The 9,748-nt window shown below is 45.7% G+C and overlaps 1 pseudogene; it reads right to left on the bottom strand.

The window, feature by feature from the left end:
- Nucleotides 1–3,233: 3,233 nt before the first annotated feature.
- LOC101705843 (ribulose-phosphate 3-epimerase-like) lies at nucleotides 3,234–3,956 on the bottom strand (annotated as a pseudogene).
- Between the last annotated feature and the right edge of the window lie 5,792 nt (nucleotides 3,957–9,748).

Raw genomic sequence — 9,748 nt, 5'->3', positions numbered from 1 at the left:
ATCTTGGCGGGGGAGAAAAAATGATAAATTTTAGAATCAGGAAAAATTTTGCTTTAAATAAATAGCTCCCGATCCCGACTCTGTTGGTCACGAAATCCACACCCGGAGTGCGGACTAGAACCTACTGGAAATGGGCCAAGGGCAGCCGCTTTCAGAGTGCCTCAGCTGCGCCACCTGGTGGCGGAGTGTACCACTACTGCCGCCTAGGGCCTTGCCCCTCCCCGCCCCAAGGCCACCTAAAGCCAAGAGCTGCCCTGGTGTGAACTCCACTCGGATGCTTGTGTGGCACCCAAGGGCCTGAGTGCGGAGCTTGCTCGGGATCCAGCCCGTTTAGGGGCCAGGGTGCCCCCGTGGGGAGGCCTGGGGCTCTCTCACAGATCGGCAGGGCTGGGCAGACCCAGGCAGGCCGGCTGTTGTCGCCCCCCCCCCCTTAGGGCACTTCCAGCTCCCCAGGCCTGCCCGGCCGCCCTGGGAAGGATCCTCCTGGGAACCACTGGCTGAGGGCTCTGGGATAGTGGGAAGGGTCTGGACTCGATTATGGGCACGGGAGGAGGAAACTTGCCAGGATCGCATCACTGACAGCTCTCACTGTAGGCAAGCCGAGCTGTGTTCTCACAGTCTGGGACTTGGGACTCCAGGCCCGCATGTCTGGGTTGCTATTCTGCCTCTTCCTGCGTGGCTTGGGGTGGCCTGTGCAACCCTGGATTGCCTGGACCCAGCCCTGGGTATGTATGAAGGGTTTTAAGCACTACCACAGTTGCATTTTCAAAAACTCCGTCTGTGATGTGCAGTGCAGTGTGACTGCTTCCATCTAGCTCTCCAGCTTGTCCTGTAAGTATAGGGTTTAACCCAAATAGAAATTCACTGTAAAAAATGTAAGTGGCAGCCCATATGCACAGACATGGCTATACAGGGTGAAAATAAACTGTGAATGTTGAACACCTTAAAAAATTATTACAGTAAAGAACATAGGGCCCTTAATCCTCCTCAAATCCTCCCCTCACTTCATGCACACTCATCCCATCATCCTTGCCATGTTCTGAAGCAGTTCTCAAAGTCTTCTTTTGTGAGCGTCTTTACAAGTTGTGAGAAAAACTGCAATGAATGCTGCTGCTGACTGCCGTCCAACAGAAAGGCAGCTCATAAAACATTACAATGTGTGCTCAACCACCTTATTCCCTGGATCTGGCACCATGCGACTTCTGCCTCTTCCCCAAAGTCAAGAGAACTGTGAGCGATGAGGTTTCCAAATCAGTTCAGGACCATTGAAGCAGTCACGACAGCACAACTAAAGACACCCATGAAAGAGGAGTTCCAGAACTGCTGCAGGAAGTGACAAGAATGATGGGATAGGCCATTCCACCGCTCCCACACCAGAGGAGGTGAGCCAATCCCAGTGCCCAGAAGGAGGCTCCCCCACCACCATTCCACCACTCCTAGGGCAGAGGAGGTGAGCCATACAGGCACCAGCAGCACAACCCCCCTCCCATGGAAATGAGAAGACACATAAACAAGCCTCAAAAACAGACTTCCAGATCACCTACATCAACCCCAAAGGGAAACAAGATGGAACAATCTAATACTCAACCACCTGGACTCCCTGAACTGGCAAATAAAGAGGATCTGGAAAAAATGAAATCAGAAATAATTTCTCAGATAACAGCAAAGATTGTGCCCATAGTGCAAGACATGATTAATAAATCTAGAGAGGAACAGATTAAAAAAAAATAGAGGATCTGAGGAGCATGATGGAATCCCAAACACAGGAAACAAATGGAATCCATAAAACAGATGCAAACAGATTTCCAGGAGATTAAAAACTCCATTGAAAGTCTACGCAGCAGAATGAACCAATGTGAGGACAGAATTTCAGATATAGAAGATAAGATTGCAATTAGTGACCAGAAAAAGAAAAATTGCTTCAAAATTGTAAGGGACTACGAGAAATCAATCCAGCAGCTGCTAGACAATTCAAAGAAGAATAACATAAGACTGATTGGAGTCAATGAAGAAACAGGAGACAGTGCAGATGACATAAAAAACTCTTCACAGAAGTGATGGCAGGAAACTTCCCAAGGAGGGGAAAAAAGCTTGACATACAGATAAGTGAGGCATATAGGACTCCAGCTAGCCTTGATCAAAAAAACCTACACATAGGCATATAATAGTTAGGATTCCAGAAACCCAATAGAAGAACAAAATTCTACAAGCAGTGAGAGAAAAGAAACAAATCACATACAAAGGAAAGCCCATCAGAATCACAGCAGACTTCTCAGTGGAAACCCTCAAGGCAAGAAGAGCTTGGAGTGACATATTCCAAGCCCTAAAGGAAAACAGCCTTCAGCCCAGATTGATGTACCCTGCAAAGCTATCTTTCAAAATTGATGGAGAAATAAGATACTTTCATGAAAAAGAGCACCTTAGGAACTTCAAGAATACCAAACCGGCACTCCAAAAACTTTTAGACAATATCCTAGGAAAAGACACTGAGGATCACAACCCCAGGAAGCCCAGCAGAATGAATCCATTGGGCGTGATAAATTAAACACAAAGGGGGAGAATCCAACAAAAAGAAAAAGTCATGACAAGGCTTTTAAAACTTTTTTTTTTGTTGAAATTCCAAATGAAGGCTTTACTTTTCCTTTCTGTACAGAGCTAACAAACAGCAGCATTCAGCAATCTCAAGAATGGTGGGTGAGATGAAGAAAACCAGGAGCTGGAAGGAATCACTGAATAACCTGCTTTGACAATGCAAACACCTTGATAAAACCCATACTTGCATTTTAGAATCCCTGGGTTTTATATATTGCTTTTATCATTTTTAATGACTTGAAAAACAAAGATTTCCTCTGCTTTTACAGAACAGCTGATAAACAATAGAACATTCTTTTTAAAAACACAGAAAAAAAATTTTTTTCTACTCTGAGGGATAATATGTCCTCCTTAGGCAGTAAGACACACTTCTGTTTGTCACCTTATCAGCCATATTTTCATGCTATAAAATATCAATTCTCCCATAAAAACAGGGTAGTTCACTCTGATCTTTAAATTGCATCGCTAAAATGTAGTTAATACACACCAATTTCTAACCTCTTAGAACATTCAGTACAAAAGATTTAAATCACTGGAATAATTGCTCAGGAAAGCAGCTCTGCCTTGCTTACGATGTGATCTGGTAGTCTATGTTCTTGTTTTCCAGTGAAATGTTTTCATGAACACAAACACTAGGTTTCTTGTGGTCTCATTGATCAAGAGAACGTTTCTGAGCAGCTTCTGAGCAAACATTTCTTAGTAAGTTGATCACAGATCTGGGATCTTCATTCCTCATAATGGTGCTGCCAGACACAATCATGTTAGCTCCTGCCTTTGGCATCATGTCTTCCATGAATTTCTGTCCTCCAAACCCAGGTTCTACTGTCATGACCGAGGCCATATCGATTGGATTAGCCCATGGTGCCAAATACTCAATCGTAGTTCCTGGCTTGATGGCTAGGCCAACCTTCATCCCATTCTCTCAGATATCTTTGCTCAAAGCCCCTGGGTTGTCAGTGGCCTCAAGATGAAAGGTATATTGATTGGCTCCTACTACGACCACTGGCTTCACCCACTGTTCCGGCCTGTCCACCATCATGTGCGTGTCAAAGAAAGGGTCCTGGCCTAGCTGCTTTCGGAGGCTTTCTACCACAGGGTGACCAAAGGGGATGTTGGGAACAAAATGCAAAAAACTGGCCTCCCTGAAGAGCAGGGTGCCCATTCATCACATCCAGGTGCAGATAATCGGCCCCAGAGTCTAGCATCCGGAGACACTCGGCTCCTAAACTGGCCAGGTCGCTGTTCAGAATAGATGGGCCAATCTTGCAGCCCGACACCATGGCGTTGGTTCCCTAAAACAAGTTACCCCAGGACGCCATAGACAAGAAATCTCGCCCAAATTGGGTTCACAGTTTGGACCTGCCCCTTTCCCTATAGTGTCTTCTGGACACTGACAGAAGCAGCCATCCTGCAAGAGGGCTTTTAAAACTTTGAACTTCATCTCCCTAATGAGTGTATAATTCAATCTTGCTATTGTACTGATTAGTATTTTTCTGATTCTAGTGTTGCACACCTTTCCTTGGGCTGTACTGGCTATTTATCATCTTCTTATGTCTACATTTTAATTGGGTTGTCTATAATGAGCTGTAAGAGTTCTTTATATATTCTGGTCATAGGTTATATGCATTGTAAATATGGTCTGTTTAAGGACTACTTTTCATTTTAATGATGTCATTTAAAGTTCTACATTTTGGTGGAATCTCATTTATCAATTTTTTTCTTTTATGCATCATGTTTTTTGTATCCTAGGAAGTTCTTACCTACCCTAAATTCATAAACATTTTCCCTTATAATTTCTTCTTAAAGTTTTATAGTTTTAGTCTTTCATATTTAAGTTCATAGATCCTTTCAAGTTATTTTTATGTATGGAAATAAAGGGTTGACATTAATGTTTTATATACAGATACCAGGTGTTCTAATGCCATTTGCTGAAAACACTATCTTTTCCTCTGCTCTTGAACTGAGTTTATGTTCTACAAAATGCTAATGTTAAATAATCTTTCAAGACTCAGTAAACCATATATGTGTGGTTCTATTTCTAGATTCTCTGTTTTATTCCAATGATCTATATGTCTTTCCTTACACCAACACTGCCTTGATTACTGTAGCTTTAGAAGAAGTCTTAAAATTAGGTACTAAACATCTTCCAACACTGTTCTTTTTTTTCCTTCTTACTTTTCTAAGTCCTTTGTACTCCTACATAACTTTTAAATTTCAATATCCAATTCTTCATTTATAGCAAGTATACATAGACCTGAATTTTTAAATATACCTTGTGTTTTCTAATCCTGCTAAATTCAAATACAAGTTCTAGGGGCTTCTAGAGATTTCTTAGTATTTTCTCTGTAGATGATCACTTCATCTACATATAAAGATTTTGCTTCTACCTTGTCAATCCTATCCTAATTGTGTCATTTTATTGCCAGACTACTTTGGTGGGGCCTAGGTTTCAAAGTTTAATGGACAGATAAAAAGTAAGCATATCTGCCCTTATTCCCCACCTTAAGGAGAAAGCATTGTATCTTCTCCATTCATATAAGGCATTCTCGCTGGAAGTATGGAGTACATGTCTTTAATCTGTTGAGAAGGTTCTATTCTACTTCTAGTCTCCTGATAGCTTTTACCATGAACAGCTGTAGAATTTAGTCCAATCCTTTTTCTCCCATTAGTGACAGGATCATATGGCTTTTTCCTTTCCTCTGTTAAAATGATGACTTCTGGGGATGGATCTTCCAGTGCTGAACCAACACTGCCATCCCTATAATAAAACCACTTTCTACATTCTGCCAGATCTGACTTCTAAGAGCTTGTTTTGTTAAACAAATTTCTATGTATGTTCATACTTTTTTCTTCTATTATCTTTATCCAGTTTTAGGATTAGCACAATGTTGATTTCCTAAAATGAGGGGAGAAGTGTTCCTTTTTTTTTCTGCTGTAAATGTTTGATATAATTTATCAGTTAAAATGTATATGAGCTTGTTGTTGTCATATAGGTAGGTTTTCAAGCTAGGAATTTACTTTCTTTAATAGGTGCTATTCAAATTTTATATTTCCTCCAGAGTCAGTTTCATAAATTTGTCTTCCAAGGTACTTCTTAGAAGTGGTCAAATTCATTTCAAAACAGATTTTTGTAATATGCTTTCTATATCCTTTTAAATTCTGTAAAATCTGTGGTAATGTCTTCTAGATCTTGATATTATAATTTTTAAAAAGTGTAATTGATATTGTGAAATAGGAAGTAAAGGTCTAAAGGAGCAGGGAAAGTGGGAGGGATAGGGGAAAGGAAAGAAGGGAAAAGAAAAAATATGAGAAAAGGAAAAAATGGAAACAAAGTCTTTGCAAATAGGGAAGGGTGGAGGGGGTGAAGGGAGGGCAGAGGAAAAAATAAGAACCAAGATACATCATGTAATGGTACAAGATTCCAATGATGAATGTAACTGTATTTTATACCTAAAATGTACCAATAAACTTAATGGGGAAAAAAAAGAATGATGGGATAAGTGTGTCAGAACTGTGGAGGAGTATTTTGAGGGAGATTAATGGCAATGTTTCTTTTACTGTTGTAAGTTACTTTGTTGTTGTTGTTCTAGATAGAGTCTTGATATATAATTCAGACTGGCCTTGAACTCACTGTATAGCCCCAGCTGACCTTGAACTTGTGCCAATCTTCCTGCCTCAGTCTCCTGAGTGCTAGAATTACAGGCATGAGCCACCACACCATCCTACTGTATGTTATGGCTATGTCTAGATGTGCCCCCAAAGCCTCATGGTGGGGGCTTTTCAGAGATGCCTGAATTTAGAGTGTGTGCTGCTGGGACCAAGGATGTGATTCTGGGATTGATTCTTGATGTGATGCTAGGATTAAGGCTGCCCCATCCTGGGTGTGAGTGCTACTCACCCTAAGGGTAGATAACCTGGATAGCATATAAAGGACAGAAAGAGGGCTGCTGTTTGCAGCTTGCTGCTTGCTGCCTTACTGCCTCTGCCTGCCATGGACTGTTTCTCCTCTGCCACCCCACCCCGCCTTGGAGCCAGCCAACTATGGACTGAAACCTCTACAAATTGGGAGCCAAATAAACTTTCCTCCTTTAACTTTGGGTGTTGGGTATTTTATCTCACCAACAAGGAAAGTAACAAAGACACTGTAATGTCTTTTTTAAAAATTTAAACATTTAATAAGAACCAAGATGCATTATGTAAAGGTACAATTCCCAATGAGAAATGTAAGTGTGTTGTATACCTACAATGTACCAATAAAATAAATTAATTAAAAAAAATTTAAACATTTATGGTATTTTTCTATCACAGTCTGGAGATATGGCATTGCTCTCTAATAATTGTGAGCGGAGCCTAAGCTTTCGCAGGATACGAATTTTTCCCAAGTGCAGACCACCCGCATCTGGCCATACTCAGCATGGTCCAGACTACTGCTCCCAGCCAGGAAATTCTGCCCTCAGGGGGTATCGGGCAACATCTGGGGATAGTTTGGGTTGCACGGTGCGCATGTAGTGGTGCTCATGGCAGCTGGCAGTCAGGACCACTCCTGTTCACACTGTACAGCACGCAGGCGCGCCTCAGGATCCTCACAACAGCCGCCTGGCCCCGACTGTCAGGAATGCCGAGGCTGAGAAACTCACCTTGCAGGAGTAGATCTGCAAGTTGCCAACAAGAGAAGCAGAACTTATCCTTACAACCTTGCCAGCTCACAGATTACCAGAGGCTGAAGGAGCAGCTGGTTTGCACGCTGGAGTGGGGGTGGGAGCTTCTGATTGGCCACACCCTGTCATCTGCGCATGTCCTAACTGCAAGGGAGTCTGGGAAAGAATCTGTCACTTTGCCTCCTTGCTAAGAGGGGCCTCTGATTTACAAGCTGGGGGACTCTTCAGAAGCAGGATGGCAGTTCAGAAGGGCAGAGCAAAGGACCCAGCCAGCCAGGGCTGTGGTACTAAAGACATGGCCCGAGCAGCACTGAGCATCAGAGTGAAACCCGCACTCTCGCTCCTTAACTCGTGATGGGAACTTGTCTCCCATCAGCCCCAGGCAAGGTGAGCCTGTGCCTGACATGCCAGCCCGCTGAGGCCCCGCTCAGCCAGGCCACCTCCCACTTGCTGGGAACGGATGTTGGCCTGCAGCTGGGCCAGAGCACCCTGTGTACCCTGTGTGATCACTGAGGGCCCCATCCACGCGCAGCGGGGTGTGAGTTGTTTCCTTAGGCTCCTGAGGCCGCTGCTGCCCAGCACGGGGTGGAGGATTAGAAAGAGGGTAAACTGATCCCTCTATCACAAGTTGAGCGTCGTCTGTACCGCTTTCTCTTCTTCACCGCAGCAGGAAGTCCCCAGATAGCCGCGGCCACCAGGCTCAGCCTAGAGCCAGCCAAAAGATCCAGTTAAAACTGCAATAACTTGTTTTCAAGTTAGTGCCCCAAGGGTCCTTTGTAGATTTCTTTCTCCTAATTGTTCCCCCTTACAAAATTTCAAGATGCATCTCTCTTTGTGCACTACCTGCAGACCTGTGCTTTGTTCCCCCAAAGAGCAAGACTCTCCCACCCTTCCCATCCTCCCCAACCAACATTCTCCCCTGGAGTTGGCCTTCCCCTGCTGAGAAGGCGAGGAGGAGACTGACATCAAATCCCCACCCAGCTCAGCATCGTGTTCCTGCAGGTCTTTCTGAAAGTACCAAGTTATCAGCACTCATCCAGGTGAGAACACCACCTGGGACTCTGCACTGAGGCCAGATGGAGCTCTCATTTCCCAGGCCTGCAAGATGAGGACCATGGTGGCCACTGGAAAGGTCAGGGCTGCATCCATGAGATGCAGACACTGCACGCAGATAAGGCCCTGCATGGACGGGGGATCTTTGGTTCTTCTTGTGCAGGGTTTGAACATCTTGTTAGGACCCGGGTTTGGATCCAGCAGGTCTAGAAGTCTCGTGTTCCTGGCCTGAGGTCCACACTTGGAAGAATGAGGTTCCACGGGGACCAGAGGCTGCATCTCTGCATTGAGGGGTTCAGGTCTGGATGGCTGGGCGTGTACATCCAGCGCACCGTAGGGTACAAGCAGCACCCTGGCCTCCACCCATTAGATGCCAAGATTTCCCCAAAATGTCTGCAGACATTGCCAAATGTCCCCTTAGGGGACAGAATCACCCCCATGCAGCAAACAGCAGCCCAGAGCAGTGGCGTGCTGGGGAGAAGAGAAAGAAACCAAGATGGACCCAAGCTAGCCTCGCTGTCCCCTTGAGCCCGGCAGCCTCTGCTGGGACAGGTGTGTTTGTTCAGCTCACGCAGCAAAGATTGGGGTGGCGGAGCAGATGCAGAACCCTAGGAGACGGTGCGGACCCAGCAGGAAGCCAGCTGCTAACTGAGCTCCGAGCTCTGGTTCCTCCCGCTGCAAAGCACAGTGCGGATGAAATGCAGCCAAAATGCCTCACCGGAAGAGCAAGTCTGTCTATTCCCAAGCAGAAGGCAGCCCGGGTCTGCTCCGTCCAGTCTGCTCTGGGCACGCACGCACGCATGCACGCACATACGCTCCCGTGCGCTTGAGCCAGAGAACCGCCAGCAGGCGTCTGAGAGTGTGGTTTGGGACACGGCTACCCCGTGTTCGGCTGCCCCGAGGGCCTGTGCGGCTCAGGTCACACCTGGTCCCAATGCCCCAGTGCCACACAATCTCGGCCTTGCTTCGCCCTGGATTGGGACCCTTGGCCGAGCTCTCCAGAGCCACATGCTGTGTTTACGGCCCCTCTCCCTTCGCAGTGCCGTTTTCCTTTCTTTGTAGAATGACCACCACCCAAACATAAGGCGGCCACTTCCGCTGCACAGCCGCTATTTGCCAGTCACTGCCAAAGCAGGTGACAGACGTCCTTTCCTCGAACCCTCACCAGAACAGCAGAAAGTGCACCAAGGTCTGCACGCAAGGCTGCAGAGAGGTTAGGGGACACTGCTCATACGTGGCAAAGCTGGATTTGAATCCAGGTCTGTCTGATTCCTGAGTCAGTGTCCCTAATAATGACATGGTCTGGCTCCTCCCTGCCCCAGTGATCAGCAGCCCCAGGTCAGTGGCTGTGGCATCCTGGGAAGCTTGTGAGAAAAGCAGAAACCTCAGCCCACCCCAGTGAGTGAGCCCTCCAGGAAGAGTCCTTCCCATGGCTGCCGCCTGTC

The sequence above is a fragment of the Heterocephalus glaber genome, unplaced genomic scaffold, assembly GCF_053883595.1.
Source record: "Heterocephalus glaber isolate CG9 unplaced genomic scaffold, H.glaber_assembly_v1.0 deba00001673, whole genome shotgun sequence".
In the NCBI taxonomy this organism is placed as follows: domain Eukaryota; kingdom Metazoa; phylum Chordata; class Mammalia; order Rodentia; family Bathyergidae; genus Heterocephalus; species Heterocephalus glaber.
This window is presented reverse-complemented; position numbering and strand designations above follow the sequence as displayed.